This window comes from Chenopodium quinoa, unplaced genomic scaffold (genome assembly GCF_001683475.1).
Source record: "Chenopodium quinoa cultivar QQ74 unplaced genomic scaffold, ASM168347v1, whole genome shotgun sequence".
NCBI lineage: Eukaryota > Viridiplantae > Streptophyta > Magnoliopsida > Caryophyllales > Amaranthaceae > Chenopodium > Chenopodium quinoa.
The window spans coordinates 2,045,267-2,063,683 of record NW_018742263.1 but is presented as its reverse complement, the minus strand read 5'-3'; positions in this window follow the sequence as shown (position 1 = coordinate 2,063,683).

Here is an 18,417-nt window from a genome sequence, read left to right as displayed (position 1 = left end):
CTCATCATCTTGGGTTAAAGAAGAACACAAGGAGTAAGAAGAAGAAGACATATTATTAAATGCAGCAATCATTACATTGAAGAGAGCAATGTCCTTAGGGACTTGATCACTAACTATCCTAGGGAAAGAGATAGAAGGATGGGGTGCTACAACTAAAGACTTAGATGACTCTATAGGAAGAGACTCTGACTCTGACTCTAACTCTGACTCAGACGACTCTTCAAACATCGGTCCTTGCCCCGCTGTGATGGAGATTTTCCTTCCGCTTGGAGTAGTTACCTTGACGGTCTTTCGCCACCATTGTAGTTATCCTTCCACTGGAGTGATGAGCTTGAGGGATCAAAGCTTTAGCTTTGTAGGATCGTTTGGATGAGCGAGGAGTTATACTCTTTGTATGTTGGCTCATCTTTTTCTCGCCCAAATAGTAATCCCATGACATTAAAGTTAAAGCATGGGGGTGCTTTCTCCTTATGAATAGGAGTTGGGATTTCATCTATAAAATAGCAGTCTAGGAAAATTTCAAATCCTGGTTGCCTTATGTCATCTACGAAAAACGGTTCAGGAAATTTGTAGCATGGATAGTCCTCTCCTTCTTTTATGAATTGTCCGTTGAGGGTAAGAGGATACTGATCCATTGGGATTGCTTTCTTTTGGATGCGAGCGTCCCTATGTGCTTTTGACTTTTCCTGGGCTCACTTGAGATCTTCCTGAGTCGGTTCAAAACCAAGTCCGAAAGTGTCTAACTTAGGGAGGCGAGGTGATTCCAGCGGTTTTGCTATTCCTTACTTCTTTCCTAGGGTCATTCTAGGAAAATGTCCTTGTTTCTTCAGAATAGCGTTCACTATCATATTGGAGTGGGGGTCGTGGAAGAGAGGGGTCCTTTCATCCTCCTCGATTAAGGAGACCTCTTCATTAAAGCCCCATAAATCTTCATCATCTTCATCGTGCTCCACATTAATTATTGGATTTTCTATGGCTTTAATCCTCATGGGTGAAGCATCGATCGTAATGGGAATTCCTCCAACTATGGCCTTTACCTGTTGGTGGAGAGATGAAGGGACGACCTTTAGGTCATGAAGCCAAGGGCTTCCCAACAATAGATTAAATGAAGCCTTAATATCTACTACTTGGAATGTAGTAGCGTGTTTTATTGCTCATGTCGTTATATTCATAGTAATCTTACCAAGAGCTTGACGACGAGTGTTGTCATAAGCTCTTATTCGTTGCATTGACGGGGTTAGGTCTTCATCCTTTATGCCTAGCATCCTCGCAGTTCTAAGTGGACAGACATTAATGGCCAATCCATTGTCTACAAGAGTCATAGGGACATTCATTCTCTTACAGACTACTGTGAGGTTTAATGCCTTATAATGCTTGTCACCTTCTGGAGGTAAGTCCTTGTCGGAAAAGGTGATCAAGTTGATAGGACTAGTGAGATCACTCGTAAGGAAGTTAGCCAACCCCTTAGGAGTGGTGTCTGAATCTATACCTATCTTATCCAAGGCATTCATTACTGCCAGCCTATGTTCTCGAGATGTTGCTAGAAGCTTCCATACATTCATTTTAACCTTGGTTTTCTTGAACTGTTTGACATTATCATTGTCTTCTATGATAGGTATGGGAACTTTCTGCGTGGTTGGCATATGTTGTGTCGAAATAGGAGGTTGCATTCTCCCGGATCTTGTAAGGATGTCTATGGATGAATCTTCTTCAACCCAGAAATCATCCATGGCATATGATACCGAAGGTGGAGGTCCTACCATGTCTTTTAAGTAAACGTCTTCTTCATCATTGTCCTAAACTCCATTGATACTTATGTCTTCCTCTTGTGGAATTTGGATTAGCCTTTTGTCATCAATCATTTTCTAAATTAAATCTTTAAATTTAAAACAGTTTTTAATAGTGTGACCCCCTGATTGATGGTATTGACAGTAAACCTATCTGTCCTTTTTAATGATTCAAATGGTCTCGGTTTGAGAGGTTTGACCTCGCCACTCTCGGAGAGCATTTTGAACATTTGAGCACATGGAATCCCAATTGGAGTATAGAGTCTATTCTTCTAGGGTTTATCGATTACTTGCAGAGAAAAGGGTTTCTTCTTTATGGACGGAACCTTTTCACACTTTTTATGAAGCTCCTCTAATTGTTTCTTCGCAACTTAGAGAGCTTCACGTAGCAAGTTTGATCCTTCCAACATGGACAATGTAAGCAATTGTATGTCCTCTTTACTTGCTAGTTCAGGAAAGTCATCCATGGCATCGAAAAAGATCTCCTCCTCTTCTTCAATAGCATGGATATCTTCAACAGATTGATGAGAGATGAGGGATCAACCTCGTTTTCCTCATCAGAGATGGCTAAGGAGTGAGCGAGTGGTGCACTATTAATACTCGGCTTCTTACTGGAAGTAGGCAATGGCAGTTTGTTGTTGTCGATTAAATCTTGGATAGCTTCCTTAAGCTTCCAACAATTCTAGGTAAGATGGCCCCTACCTTGGTAATAATTGTAATGCGCATTGGGATTCAAATTAGCCGTCCTCTTCTCGACCGGTGGGTCCCCAAATTGTCCAATAGGAGTTATAAGACCTTTTTCATTTAATCGGTTAAATGCGGTGTCATAACTCATACCTATAGGAGTAAAGTTCCTCCTAAATTGTTTCTTTTGTCCTTGATTATTCATAGCAAGGACTTCACTTAAGTTAAAGGTACTAACATTGTTTGAGTGGGTGGTTTTGGAAGAAGAAGGATTGTCGTTTTTTCTTGCCTTTCCAACCACTGTTAGAGTTATTGTTAGCAGCTTTTAGCTCAATATTGATTTTAATGTCATAGACGGCCTTGAAGGTATGGAGATTATTCTGGTATTTGAGATGCTTGGAGTACTTCTCTTGAAGGTTCTTGATGAATAACCTCACAAATTATTTTTCGCTTGGTACCTCAATCATCTTAACAGAGGTTTCTCTCCATTTATTGAAGAAAGAGGTAAAACCTTCATTCTTCTTCTGCTTGAGGTCATTAAGTTCTCCACAGTCGGTATCAACTTGAATATTGCACTTGTATCTATCAATGAAAGTGTTTAATATAGACTCCCAAGTAGAGGTTCTTTCTTTCTCAAGAGAAACGAACCATTGTTGGCAAACGGTTTCGAGAGATAGTGAGAACAAAGAGGGAAACACCTTCTTGTCACTACCCTTAATACTCATTATTGTTTCGAAGGCTCTTAATCGAAAATAAGGGTTGTTAGTCGCTTTGAATTTCGGGATGTCGTTGGCATTGAACTTCTGCGGAAGAAAATCCTTGTCCACCGAGACCCCTTGTGAGCTAATTCCTTAAAACTTATAGTCAATAGACAGTTTACTCAGACTCTCTTGCATCATGTCCATTTGTTGTTGTTTCACATGATCATCAATCTTGAGGGTTAAAACCTTTAACGCCTCAGTCATAGTAATCAATTGGTTCCTGAGCTCATTAACATCCTCTTGAGTTGCCATTATTGTCTTAGCTTTCCTTTTACAAGCGATTGGTTTGTTGAAAAGTTGGACTTGAATAAAAAGGTTGTCTTTGATCAAACGCCCTTCCTTTCTTGACCACGCGTTGTAAATTAAACCATTTTTGTTTTAATTACTTGACTCAAATTGACCTTGACTTTACGGTTTTGAAAAAGAAAAAAAGCAAAAAATAGGGTGCATATTTTTGGCAAAAATAAGGTATATATTTTTGGGAGTTAAGTATGGGGTTCAAACAAATGGTTTAATTAAAGGATTAATATCCGAATTACCCCCTTAAAAAAATGACGGAAAATACGCGCATACAAGACTCCCTTAGACATGGTCAAAGTGTACATTAGTGTGTTCTTTATGTGGTGAGTGTAAGTCACATGCTTTGACTCTTGTGTAAGACCATAGGACTTAGTGCTTAGACTCGATTAATCACTTCACAAGATATTATTACCAGTAAACATTAACTGAATCGACTAGAAAACTACTCAATTAGACATAAGGTGATGACTCGAGCAACAAACCAAACTGTTGCTAGGCGCTACGCTCCACAAAATGGCGCTGCAGTTTAAATCTTGGTGCCATTGCTAGAACGTCGATCTGGAACTACTTTCGGTATTATTACTCTACAGGGTATGCCTAAAGTCGTACTAAGTCAACCATGATTAAATTATTAAACTTTAATTACTCAAATTAATTAATTAATTAATTGGGCAAAGTTCTTTTAGTCATAAATCAGTTTATTTAATCTTAGCACAAGTCAAACAAACGGTTAGGAAAAACACATATAGAGGATGCACAACCAAAAATGCACTATTAGTCAAGTAGGCACAACTTGATGCAATGAATTTCCAATCTAACCATGGCTCTAGTTCTCTAAAGTTCGAGATATGGGTTAGTCAATAGAGGGTCCATGTTTAATTGTCCGGATGCACCGCGCGGAAGCCTAACCGTGAAGGGTTGGCGCGAGTGGATGGGACACCGCGAGTTAAGAAAAACTCGCTTCCATGGTTTGGTTAATTCAACATTCTCGGATGTATTCATTGTTTCTTAGAGCGTTCAATTAGGTAGATGGAGCATGAAATCCTAGGGTTATTTCCATATGTATAACACATATGGGTTTCAGAAAAGTTAGAAAAACTCAATCAGGAAGTAGGATCGAGCAAACAGTGCTAAAAACTGGTCGAAATTAGAACGCATATTTCTGGCTCGGTATTGGAAGAACTTGGCGCCAGCAAACAGAGGCCAGTGCCACAATTTGGCTTTAGCGCCTGGCGACAGAAGTTGTCGCCTGGCGCTAACGTCAAATTGTTGGCGCTAGACTTTGTTCCCTGACGCTAGTTCCTACATGCCTCAGCAGCTTTCTGTGCTCGATAAAATTTTCCAGTTTCGTGCAGCATTATTTCGATCCTAGTTGTGAAAGATATTCCTCAAATTTCCTACGTGTAAAGATCCTATATTTTTAACTCATTACAGATGGTCTTTCCAATGAGATCTTTTTTATGCATATGACAATAATATTAATCAAAATTACACACTACCCCAAGCTTGAATCCCACTGTGATATGACAGTAATGTTAACCAAAATCATTCATTAGGGAATATTTCAAGCATTACCCCAACTTGAACCCCACTGTGATCATACACTAAATTACGGTGGAGTCCAAAGGGAAAGAAGATAGAGCAAAAGTGTCGCCAACAAGTTTTAGGAACTTTTAAACCGTTCACGAGCTGAAGGTTACACCCCTTAACGATCCAGGAGATCGTCAACTCCAATAGGTCTTGAACCATGACTGGTAGTTCAGGGATGAAGGTACAAATCCAACCTAAAAGAGATTGAACCTGCCCTAATAATAGGCCTATACTTTATTCTTCTCGTATTCATGTGCGCTTTCTGACTAACATGCAATCAATGGGATTAACCCAAAACCTGTTTATCTATGTTGGTTGAATAATAATGCACAAACAAAACTATTATTGGCGATCACTTGAATTATAATCAAATTAACCCTAAACAAGATTATTAATTATCTTATTAAGCGTGATTACAAGTACAAATTTCCTTTAAACATGCATAAAAGGTGTGATCAAGCAATAACAATAAATATCAATATCAAGCAACATTATAATAATCATCATAATAATTATGTTAAAGCATAATAGCAAGATCCTAGTCATGATACTAACAAGATTAATAACTAACCCTAGAATGTCACAAAACAATAAAGATACAAGCTTTAACCCTAACATGATACTAACATGAATATTAGGAAGAGAATAGGAAGCATTATTTTAATCATACTTGATATTAGAAATTTTAGTTAACCGTAAACATGATACTAGCTTAGGAAGCAATTAAACATCCTAACATGACATTGGGAATCATAATAACAACCTAGACATGATTTCTTTATCATAATAACAATGCAAACAATTAAAGCACTTACTTGGATGCCTCGTATCTCTTTCTAATAACAAAATACACACGTTAGTAACTTCAAGGAAAATATAAATTAAACAATTAAATTAAATAATTAAAATTTAGATTTTGGACCAAACCCTCAAAAATTAAAATCTTTCACGTCTAGGGCGAAGACAACTTTGAACTTGGCTAGGTGTTTCTAGGTCTTGTGAATGCGGAATTTTGTTTGCAAAAAGCTAGTTTAGAAAAAGAGAGAGAGAGTAAGCTTTAGCTTAGAGAGAGAAGAGAATTAGAGAGTTATTGATTTTTTGAGAATTGTTGATGAAAAATGGAGATTTTAGGAGGCTATTTATAGAGAAAATAAGCCAAAAGGATAGAATAACAAATCAGAGTTTCGACAAGAAAAAAAGAAGTTAGCGCCAGGTGCCAGGCATTAGCGCCATGCACTAATGTTTGTCGTTAGGCGCTAACTAATTTTTTCACGCGTTTTCTAAATTTAGATAAAATATAGCCGTACAGAAGGGCAAAAACGTATTTCCCTTAAAAACACACTTTTATTATGATTAAAACTCTAAAAAGTCAACAAAAGTCAATTCATCAATGCAAATTTTATTAGGAATGAAAAGAACCTTCTAGAAGAATCTAGAAGACTAAAACCAATCCTAATTTCATTAGAAATGATAAATCCATATTAGGCCCTCCTCTAGATCATTGGGCCGCATATAAGGCTCAAACCGGGCCCAATTTAGTAATTTGGCCATAACTTCCTCATTATTCATCGGAATTGGGCTTATAATATATCGTTGGAAAGGTCTTTTGAAGACCTATCCAACTACACCATTATTGGACCCATAATATGGACCAAAAAAATTGGATTGGATGTTTTTTTAAAATAGGTTTTCAAAAACAGAGAGAAAAGAAAAGAAATTAAAACTATCCGCAACAACTATGGTTTCCACACTTTCACCTCATTTGATTATGATTCGACGTGAAAGGTACTCATCACTGGGTTTGGTTTTGGGGAGATACAAATGGGTGTCTACACCCACGATTACTCTAGTGGACTCATGTAGTCATCCAAAAGGCATCGGGGATGATCCAGCTGTTGAGAGCGAGGTAATTTTATTACAATAAATTTTGGTGAAAATATGAACGTTTTCCATACACATGTTGAGAGCGAGTTACTTATCTTACTATTGCAGGTTCTTACTCTTACGCATGCAAACACATTGGAGATTGTACATCCAACACGTGATCCTTTTCCAGATATTAAGGTAAATGTCAGTAACTAATCAAATGTGCTTCTATTAGAATTATTACATCGGTCACTTAATAACTCATGTCCTAATCTAATGTGTAGGAAGAGACACCTTGTGAGCTTCTTCACCCCGGGGAAAACTTGGATGGAAAGTTGAAGTTGGTGGGGTATGGTAGCGCACAACCATTTGACAAGGTCCAATTCAAGTCTAATACTGGTACCCGGTATATCTCGGTCGGCATAAATTCTATACTATCTTCTTTTGAGGACTTACCACTACCGGTGCCTAGAGAGGAGTATGCCTTCCTTAAAATACAAGATTTGACAGGCAGCTTTGTGCAATGGCCACGTGATTGGGTGAGGTTGATAGGAGGCGTAAGTATCAAATACCTTTTTTTTAAAAAAAACAAATATAACATATCTTGTAATATGAGATGTGCTTTTATGTTACAAGATTTCAAAGGAAAATCAACCCTAAAAAAGGAAGAAGGTGGAGAATATGGAGAAGACAAAATCTAAGGTCGTCCAACCTCCAAACAGCACGGAAGAAGGACAAGGGTTGAAGGGTGAACACATGTCAAAGAAGAGCTCAAGAGGTTCTGCCTTGAGCTGTACTCCACTAGTTGAAGTCGATGTCCTTCATTTGCTCTCTAAGGCTTGTACTTTTCTTCACAACTGCGTTAGTGAGTTGCCTTTTGGTTGATCTGTTGAAGTGAATCAACCTAAGGAGTTGTTCCACTATGATGAAGATGCAGTCGCATTTCTTTCTAGAGTGGATGTGACGAAATTTCTACCCGGTTCCATGCTTAACATTTCCATCATTCAAACTTTCATGAAGTAATTTAATGGTACTATTTCTAATTATATTGCTGTTGCATTTCGAATTTAGATAGTGCATTTAATAAATGATCCACACATTGCTTTCATGAAGGTTACTACAGGAGCAACTTCTTAGTAAAGGTAATTCTGAAGCTACAGTTGGGTGGTTATGCCCTGAGAAGACCTCCGTTACCAGATGCTTATGCAACCCACGTGATGTGCAAGATTATCTCGAGCGGAGTATTAAGGAATCAACTCGAGCGCGAGACAAGTTCATATTAGCGCCATGCTTTGAGGAGTACATCTAAATATGTAATAATTCTGTTGATTCCTTAGGAATTATGTTGATGTCTAATCATTGGACTGTTATTTGGTTAATATATATGTAGTGCTCATTGGACTCTTTTAGTGATTTGTGTTTCCAATAACACAATCTAACATTTTGATTCGGCCCGTGTGAGTCCACCGCAAAATCTTCTAATGAAGAACCTACTAAATAGGTACAAATTGCAACCCCTTGTTGAATGTCCCCACCTAAGCTATTCACTAGTTATATTTCTAACTTTGAACTAATTTTTCTACAGTGTTATGAAGAAGCTAAATTGTCGTTCGGTTACGGGTCCTACGTTGAAATATGCAAAGGTAATGTCTTGACATAGTGACTTGTTTAATAAACTTCACATCGATAATGGCTATGCATGATATCATAAACACATATATTTTAGTGTGCGCAACAAGACAATGGAGTTGACTATGCCTTATACGTGATGAGGTTTATGCTTGACATAGTCAATAGTTGCATGAAAGCTCAACACATTGATGATGTATCGGTTTATTTTATTATTTTTTTCTATTCGATCCATACTAGCTTCCATTATTGCACCGAATACATAAATGGTAAAGAGAAAACCGAGGTAGTAGCCCAAATATATGCTGATGCAGAGGCATGATCCGAGGTTGCTGCACCCGAGACGGCTGCATCCAAGACAGCTGCACCCGACATAGCTGCACCCGAGGCAACTACACCCGAGCTAGCTACACCAAGGACACCTGCCCAGGCAGATGCTGCAGCAGCCCAGGCACCTGCCTAGGTAGATGCTGCAGCAACCCAGGCACCTGCCCAGGCAGATGTTGCAACAGCCAAGGCAAGGCTCCCCATGGCAGCTGCATCAGCAGCCTAGGCAGGTGCAGCAGCAGCCAAGGCAGGGCTGCCAAGGCAGATGCAGCAGCAGCCAAAGCAGGGCTACCAAGGCTGCAGTAGCAGCAGCCCAGGCATCTGCAGCAGAAGCCAAGGCAGGGCTGCCAAGGCAGCTGCAACAGCAGCCTAGGCAGCACTTGCAGCGCCGTCGGGGAAAGGCGGAGGCAGCTGCTGCATTGCCGCCGGGGAGTGGCCGAGGTTATTTTTGTGAATGTGTGAGCGTTTTTTGACTTTGGTTATTTTGTGTGGACTTGGTGCGTAATTTTTACTAAAATTGGTAAATAAATCATTGTAATATTCTTTGTGCCTTATACGATGGAAATGCGTCCTAAAACATAGAGAACTGCTATAATGGTGTGATTTCAAACATTAGACACTTAAGACTAGGTAATATTTACATTTTATGGGAAAGAAACACTTCATTTTGTTAGAAATGTAGAAAATGGGCAAAGTAGTAGTCGTATAGGCCTTACATGGGCCATTTTGGATGTAAGGCGTCCTAAAACTTAGGTAATTGCTATATTGGTGTGTTTTCAAACATTAGAAACTTAAGAATAGGTAATATTGACATGTTATGGGAAAGAAACACTTCATTTGATAAGAAATGTAGAAAATGGGCAAAGTAGTAGTCATATAGGCCTTATGTGGGCCATTTTGGATGTAAGGCGTCCTAAAACTTAAAAAATTGCTATATTGGTTTGATTTCAAACATTAGACACTCATGACTAGGTAATATTTACATTTTATGGGAAAGAAACACTTCATTTGATAAGAAATGTAGAAAATGGGCAAAGTAGAAGTCGTATAGGCCTTATATGGGCCATTTTTTATGTAAGACGTCCTAAAACTTAGAAAAATGCTATAATGGTGTGATTTCAAACATTAGACATTTAAGACTAGGTAATATTGACATGTTATGAGAATTAAACACTTCATTTGATAAGAAATGTAGAAAATGGGCAAAGTAGAAGTTGTATAGGCCTTATATAGGTCATTTTGGATGTAAGGCGTCCTAAAACTTAGAAAAATGATATATTGGTGTTATTTAAAACATTAGACACTCAAGACTAGGTAATATTGACATGTTATAATAAAGAAACACTTCATTTGATAAGAAATGTAGAAAATGGGCAAAGTAGAAGTCGTATAGGCCTTTTATGGGCCATTTTGGATGTAAGGCAACCTAAAACTTAGACAATTTCTATACTGGTGTTATTTAAAACATTAGACACTAAAGAATAGGTAATATTGAAATTTTATGAAAAAGAAACACTTTGTTTGATAAGAAATGTAGAAAATGGGAAAAGTAGAAGTCGTATAGGCCTTATATGGGCTATTTTGGATGTAAGACGTCCTGAAACTTAGAAAATTGCTATATTGGTGTGATTTCAAACATTAGACACTCAAGACTTGGTAATATTGACATGTTATGCTCTTAATTTAAGTGATGCTTGTGCGAATTGATGGGGTTGATTTGGGTTTGCGCTTGCCGGGAATTACAGGGAAGAGGTGCGGTTAATTGTCGTGGTTTTGGTGGACTGTTGTGTGTGGTACGGTGGTGTTGTTTTGGTGATTGGTGGTTGATTGGTGTGGGTTTTGGTGGACGGTGGTGCAGGGGTTGTTGTTGTGGGTTGCGTGGCTGATTGGAGGTGGTGCGAGCAGGTGTTGTTGATGCCGCAGCTGCTCGGACTTTGTGGTGGCTGTGAGTGGTTTCGGTGTTGGGCGAACTGCGGGCTGCAATTGTTGTTGTGGTTTTGGTTGCTGACAGAGATAGATTGGAGGTGAGTTCGGGTGGTTGTTGCTGTTGCGTGAGGGTGAGCAGAGGAGAGGGAAATCAGGGGAGTGAAATTGGTGGTGTTGTTAATTGGATCAGGGGAGCAGTAAAGTAGAGGGAGTAGGGGATTTTGGTGTTTTAGTGCGGTGGAGGTTAAGGTGAGGTGTGGTGAAGGGTAAGAGGGCAGCAGGTTGTTTGTGCAAGGAGTATTGTGCAATTGCCTCAAACCTCGGACCCCGAACACGATTATGACTTCGAAACCCGGAACACCTACAACCAAAATCACGAGGGTATTACCACGAGATAAAATAAAATAAGATAAAGATAAAATAAAATAAAACTATTTTAAAAATAAAATCAAAAGAGATTAAATAAAATAAAATAAAGAAAACAACTATGAAAATAAAATAAAACAAGAAAATGAGAGAAACTAGGAATTATTAACTAAAAATACGAAAATAAGCTAAAACTATTAAAAACTACTAAAATACTCAAAATAAAGATAAAAGACGAGAATAAGCAAATAAAAGAAATAAAGAACAAAATGGGCTAAATTATTGTAAAATAAGCCGAAAAGCGACTCAATAAACACCCTAAAAGTCACATAAAAGTCACTTATCAAACTCCCTGATGAGTGGCATTTATGCCACTCTTTTATCCTTTTTCTCTAAGGATTCTCCCCTCATTTGCACTTGTTTGGCCTTTTTTCTAAGCATTTTTACTTAGTTTTGCTTTCTCTTTTCTTTTCTCCTTTATCTTCCCTTTTCTTAGTCTTCTCGCTTTGTTTTTATTGTGATTTCCATGCATATGCTTTGTAGGAACCATCGGGATTTTCAAGAAGAGGAAGCTAGGCTCAAGGGAAGTTGAAGGAAGCATGATTCAGAAGAGGTTCGGCCGAACCTCCTGAAGGTGTGGCCGAACCTGCTCAGTGGTTCGGCCGAACGTCGAGGCAGGGACAAGATACAATTTGGCAATTTAGCAGGAGTGGTCGAACCACAGAAGTTCGACCAGACCATGATCAGGGAGGTTCGATCGAACCTACCCATGGTTTGGCCAAACCTACCTTGTAGTCTGGCCAAACCTTCCCATTGTTCGGTCGGACCTCTCCTTTTTTCAGCTGGCTCTGTACGGACTGTATAAGTCCCATCTTAGAACGTTTTGATGTAAATCTGGAGAACTTAGTACTAATTCAAGAGAACATTAGCCTAATCTAGGGAGAGAAAATAGATTGTTATTCAAGCTTCCTTCATTGTATTCAACTTTGCTCAAGTTTTAATCTTCCATCAATCAAGAAAGTATCCAAGTTTTCATCTTTCTTTAATCCTTTCTTTAGTAATCTCTTCTCCTTTCCTTTAAAATTATTTATTTGTTTTATTGTTACTTATATTTGTCAATCTTATTAGCTTATCTATTTGTTATTGATTTCATATATTTTAATCATGTTTTTTGTTTTAGTTTCTTGAGTTTATTTCTAGTTTTGATATTATGTTTAATCTCCCTTCTCTAAGCTAAACTTTTAGCTAGGGGAAGGGGGTGGAAGATATGATTTGATATTGGATGAATGATGATGGTTGGATTGAACTTATGCCATATATTGATGAAAGACATGATTTTTATTAGCTTGGGAGTATTGTTGCACACTATTTGATGTTTTCTAGTTTAAATGCATGAAAGTGATTTGAACTAGACTAGGGTCACCTCTATTTTAATGATTGCATGAGAATGATTTATTAAAGTGGAGTTTTTATGGATTGTGCTTCTTTATGCTCTTGATTTGATTGTAACTAATAGGATGCATGAGAATGATCCTTATTAATGTAGACCTCTTTCATTGATTTGCCTAGAATATTGCATGAGAATAAATTGTTTAGGTAGAATCTCGTGTTCTTTGGCGTATGTTTCATGATAATCACCATTATTCTCCTCTTTCTAATCATATTGGACACCCCCGTATCCCTAGCGTCTTTTTCTATTGATTTTAATCATCATTTTCTTGCTTACTTATAGTTTTAGTGTTCTACTCAACAAACCAACAAAAACAATCCCCTTTTCACTCTTGCATTAGTGATATCCAACGTTGAATTAGCGTGCTTCCCTAGTGGTTCGACCCTTTACTTGCCACTAACTAGTTTAGTGTAGGTTTAGGTATTATAAATGATTAATTTGGTTTGGGTGGAAGCTTAACGACCTATTTAACCCGCGATCAAATTTTGGCGCCGTTGCCGGAGAAGCGGCTTGTTTAGCGAATATTATTGCTTTTGTTAGAGTCATTTTGCTTTCTTTACTTTTAGGTTTTTTTTTTGTTTTATCATCCTTCTCATTGCTAATTGTTTTCTTAGCTTTGGTGAATGCTTAGAAGGTCTCAAGGAGCACCCTCACATCAAATTGACCACGAAATTAACTGAACCTTGAGACAAGTCCGTAGGCTTTATCAAGACGAGGGAAGAGGTTTTGGTGATATAGTTGATAGTGATAGTGATACTTACTCTTCAAGTTCACCACGCGAATCAATGGCGGGACAAGAGAATGATGTTTTGTTTCGTGAGTTTGGAAATCCGGAGGATTATGAGCTCAAGGGAGCGATTTTGCTACCCGTCACGGAAACCAACTTCTCAATCCATCCACAATATACTCGAATGGTCCAATCGGAGCAATTTTCCGGAAGTGCAAGTGAGGAACCTATTGAACATTTGGACCGATTCCTTGAATTGTGCGCAATGATGCAAACCAAGAAGTGAGTCAAGACTACATTCGTATGCACCTTTTCCGGCAATCTCTCATCGGACGAGCACAGAATTGGCTAAAGCAAGTAAAGCCTAACACTCTCACAACATGAAGGGAGGTGGTAAAGGAGTTCTTGAAGCGCTTTATCTCCGAAGAGAAGACCGCCGAAATGAGAAGGAAAATTGCATCATTTGGGCAAGAGGCCGATGAAAGTCTTGGTGAAGCATGGGAGAGATTCAAAGAGTTGGTAAAAGCATGTCCCCACCATGAGTACAATCAAGGGTTGCTCATCCGGTTTTTCTGCGACAAATTGGAGCCCATATCGAGAGCCAATTTGAATGCGGGGGCGGGTGGTCAATTACTCTTGGGGGCCGAAGAAGAAATGCTCCAAAGAGAGGTGGTATTTACGAATTGGAGAAATTTGATCAATTACAACATCAAATTGATCAACTAACAAAAGGGCTTTCCAAGTTGAATACGAGTGTGAATGCAAGTTCAAGTGGTGGAGCAAGCTCTTCTCAAGTTAACTCTTTCTCTTGTCAAATTTGTGGAGGAACGAATCATGATACATCCTATTGTGGAGGTTTAAGCCCCGAACATGTAGCGGCATACAACACAAGGCAAGAGGGATTTAGAGGAAGCGGCGGTGGAGTAGCTTGGAGACAACCACCACCCGAGTTTGTACCTTAACCTCAACAATGGAACCAACAAGCTCAACCTTCCTATAACTCCAACCATCAATATCAAAATCCACCTCCATCTCAACCCCAAAACCCAAGAGGAAGTTATCCAAGGAACAACCAATACAGCAATCAAACCCAAGCACCTCAAAGAAACCATTAAGAACAAGCACCTCAAGCGGAGCTAACTCAAACTCAACTCCTCCAAGCCATGCATGCACAAATGCAATCTTTTGGGCAACAAATGCAAGAGATAAGAGCTCACAACAAGATGGTTGATTCACAACTAGCTCAATTGGCCGAGAGAACTCCTTTCAATTCACCATCCACTCTACCCGGACAACCACAACCTAACCCATCTCACAATCCAAATCCGATACATGCAAGGCGATCACATTGAGGCCGGGAACTTCCTATGAAGGAAAAAATGAAGGGGATAGTGAGGAAAAGAAGGGAGGAGAGGAGAGTGTGAATGAAAACAAGGGAGGTGAGAAAGAAAAAGGTGATGAGATAGAAAGAGGTTCGGAGAAGAAGAAGCCTTACAATGAGAAGACAACTTCAATTCCTAGTGAGGCTAGGAATCTTGATGGACCGATTCCTTTTCCCGGTCGGCTTGCGGAGAGGAAGTTGAATGACAAGTTCACAAAATTTCTAAGTGTCATGAAGATTTTGCATATCAACCTCCCTTTTCTTGAAGTTGTGACACAAATGCCATCTTACTCCAAGTTCCTCAAAGATATTCTCACCAACAAGAGGAAGCACAATGATGAGCTTATCACCCTTCCACATCAAGTGAGTGCTCTTGTCCAACATAAGATGCCCAAGAAGGAAAAAGACCCGGGAAGTTTCACTTTGCCGGTGAAAATTGGGAACATGGAAGCTAGGGGCGCCTTAGCCGATCTTGGAGCAAGTGTTAGTTTAATTCCTCTATCCATTGCTCAAAAACTCAATATAGAGATGATCCCTACAAGGAAGAAAATTCAATTGGCCGATCGATCGGTGAAATTACCTTGTGGAGAGCTTAAGGATGTTCTAATTCAAGTGGGACACATCTACGTGCCTTGTGACTTTGTAGTGATGGATATGGAGGAGGATGTTAACACTCCTTTGATTTTGGGACGTGAAGCTCTTAAAACTTTGGGGGCGGTCATTAATTGCAAGAACAACACCATCACATGTGAAGTGGCCGATGAAAAGATTGTCTTTGAATTTTCTAAGTTGCTCAAGACCCCCATGGTTGAAAAATGCTATAGAGTTCATGTTGTGAATGAAGAGCTAGATCGCTTGGGGAGGGTCGTGATGAGGCCTCAAGATCCAATGATAGAAGCCTGCAAAGAAGAGTTCCACTCTCAAGAGGCTAAAGAATTTGTCACGGAAATGGAGGAATCCTTAAAGGAGGAAGTTGAACAACAAGCTGAGACCGAGCTTGAGTCCAAGGAGGAGAAATTGGAGGAGAGTTCTCAGCCTCCTCCCAAGGTAGAACTCAAGCCCCTTCCCCCTTCTTTGAAATATGCTTTTCTTGATAAGGAGGGAAAATACCCTATTATTGTCAATGCTACCCTAGATGGTCTTAATTTGGAAAAAACTACTTGATGTTTTAAGGAAATATAGGGATGTGATAGGTTATAGCATTGATGATATTAAAGGTATTAGCCCTTCTTTATGCATGCATCGTATTCATCTTGAAAATGATCATTCCACCTCCATTGAACCTCAAAGAAGGTTAAACCCCAACCTTTTAGAGGTTGTGAAGAAAGAAATTTTGAAACTACGTGAGGCGGGCATCATCTATGCTATCTCCGATAGAAAATGGGTTAGCCCGGTTCATGTAGTTCCAAAGAAGGGTGGGATGACCATAATCAAGGATGAAAAGGGAGAAGAAATCTCCACCCGGACGGTGACCGGGTGGAGAATGTGCATTGATTATAGGAGATTTCCTCTCCCTTTCATGGACCAAATGCTTGACAGGCTTTCTAACCATGCTTTCTTTTGTTTCTTGTATGGGTATTCCGGATTTTTCCAAATCCCTATCCATCCAAGTGATCAAGAGAAAACTACTTTCACATATCCATATGGGACATTTGCATACTGAAGAATGCCATTCGGATTATGCAATGCTCCCTCTACTTTTCAAAGATGCATGACTTCCATTTTCTCTAAGATGCTTGAAAAAGAAATTGAGGTTTTCATGAATGATTTTAGTGTTGGTGGCTCGTCTTTTGACACTTGTCTTTTTAACCTTGAAAAAGTTTTGAAAAGGTGTCAAGAGACGAGTTTTGTTTTAAATTGGGAAAAGTGCCATTTTATGGTTGAGGAATTACACAACAACGGAGAAAGAGATGTTAGCGGTAGTGTTTGCATTCGATAAGTTTTGGTCCTATATCATATGCTCAAAAGTTATCGTGTACACGGATCACATCGCGGTGCGGTATCTCATGACCAAGAAAGAAGCAAAGCGTCGCTTGATCCGTTGGGTTCTGTCTCTCCAAGACTTTCACATGGAAATGAGGGACAAAAAAGGAGCAGAGAACTATGTAGCGGATCATTTGTCTAGGCTACCATTTGAGAACAAGGAGGATGTACCGATTAATGTTGAGATAGCATTCGAGGCTCTCATGGCTTTGGTGTCAACTTCTACCCCTTGATACGCGGATATAGCCAACTATCTTGCGTGTGGAGTCGTTCCCCCGGAGTACTCTTCTCAACAAAAGAAGAAGTTTTTCAAGGAGGTGAGAAGATACTTTTGGAATGATCCATACCTATTCAAGCAATGTGGAGATGGCCTTTATCGAAAGTATGTTCCAGATCATGAAATTCAAGGTGTTCTTGAGCATTGCCACTCACTACCATGTGGAGGACATGGTGGTGTTGACAAAAAAGTGGCAAAAATCTCTCAATCCTTATTGTGGTGGCTGACAATGCATAGAGACGCCCACCAATTCGTTGCGCAATGTGATAGATGTCAAAGGAGCGGAGGCATTACCAAGAGGGACGAAATGCCCCAACAAAGTGTTTTAGAAGTTGAACCCTTCGATGTTTGGGGGGTGGATTTTATGGGGCCTTTCGTTTCTTCTTGTGAGAATCTATATATCTTGGTAGCGGTCGATTATGTGACGAAATGGATTGAAGCCATACCCTCACCTACCAATGATCACAAGGTTGTGCTTAAGCTTCTAAAGAAGATTATTTTTCCTAGGTTTGGAGTTCCGAGGGTGCTAATTAGTGATGGAGGCTCCCATTTCGCCAAAAAGCAATTTGAAGCTCTTCTCAAGAGGTACGACGTTCATCACAAGGTTGGATTACCTTACCACCCTCAAACTCAAGGACAAGTGGAGGTCTCTAATCGTGAAATAAAAAATCTTCTTGAAAGGATGGTGAACAAATCAAGGAAAGATTGGTCTCTCAAACTTGATGACACACTATGGGCTCTTAGGTCAGCGTACAAGAATCTAATCGGCACAACCCCCTATAGGTTGGTGTATGGAAAGGCTTGTCACTTGCCGGTTGAGTTAGAATACAAGGCTTGGTGGGCCATCAAAGAGATCAATATGGATTTATCGTTGGCCGGTGAGAAGAGATTGCTTAAGATCAATGAACTTGAAGAGCTTAGAGATGATTCTTATGAGAGCTCAAGGTTATATAAGGAGAAGACTAAAAAGTGGCATGACCAACATATTCGAACCAGGACCTTTAGTTTGGAGACAAGGTTTTGCTTTTCAACTCAAGGCTTCGTTTGTTTCCGGGTAAACTCAAATCAAAGTGGTCGGGTCCTTTTGTGATTTCAAAGACTACTTCTTATGGCTCCTTTGAGTTAGATGCGGATGGTAACAAGTTTATGGTTAATCGTCATTGTTTAAAGCATTACTTTTTCAAGGAAGAAGTTGGTATCATCGAATGTATAATGCTTGATCCTTTGGATCACAAGCCTCCTACTTGAAGAATTTTTCTCATGGTCAAGCTAGTGACCTCATAAAGAAGCGCTTCTCGGGAGGAAACCCGAGTCTCTGACCCTTTTCTTTTTCCTCCTTTCTTGATGCTTAGTTATTTTCCTA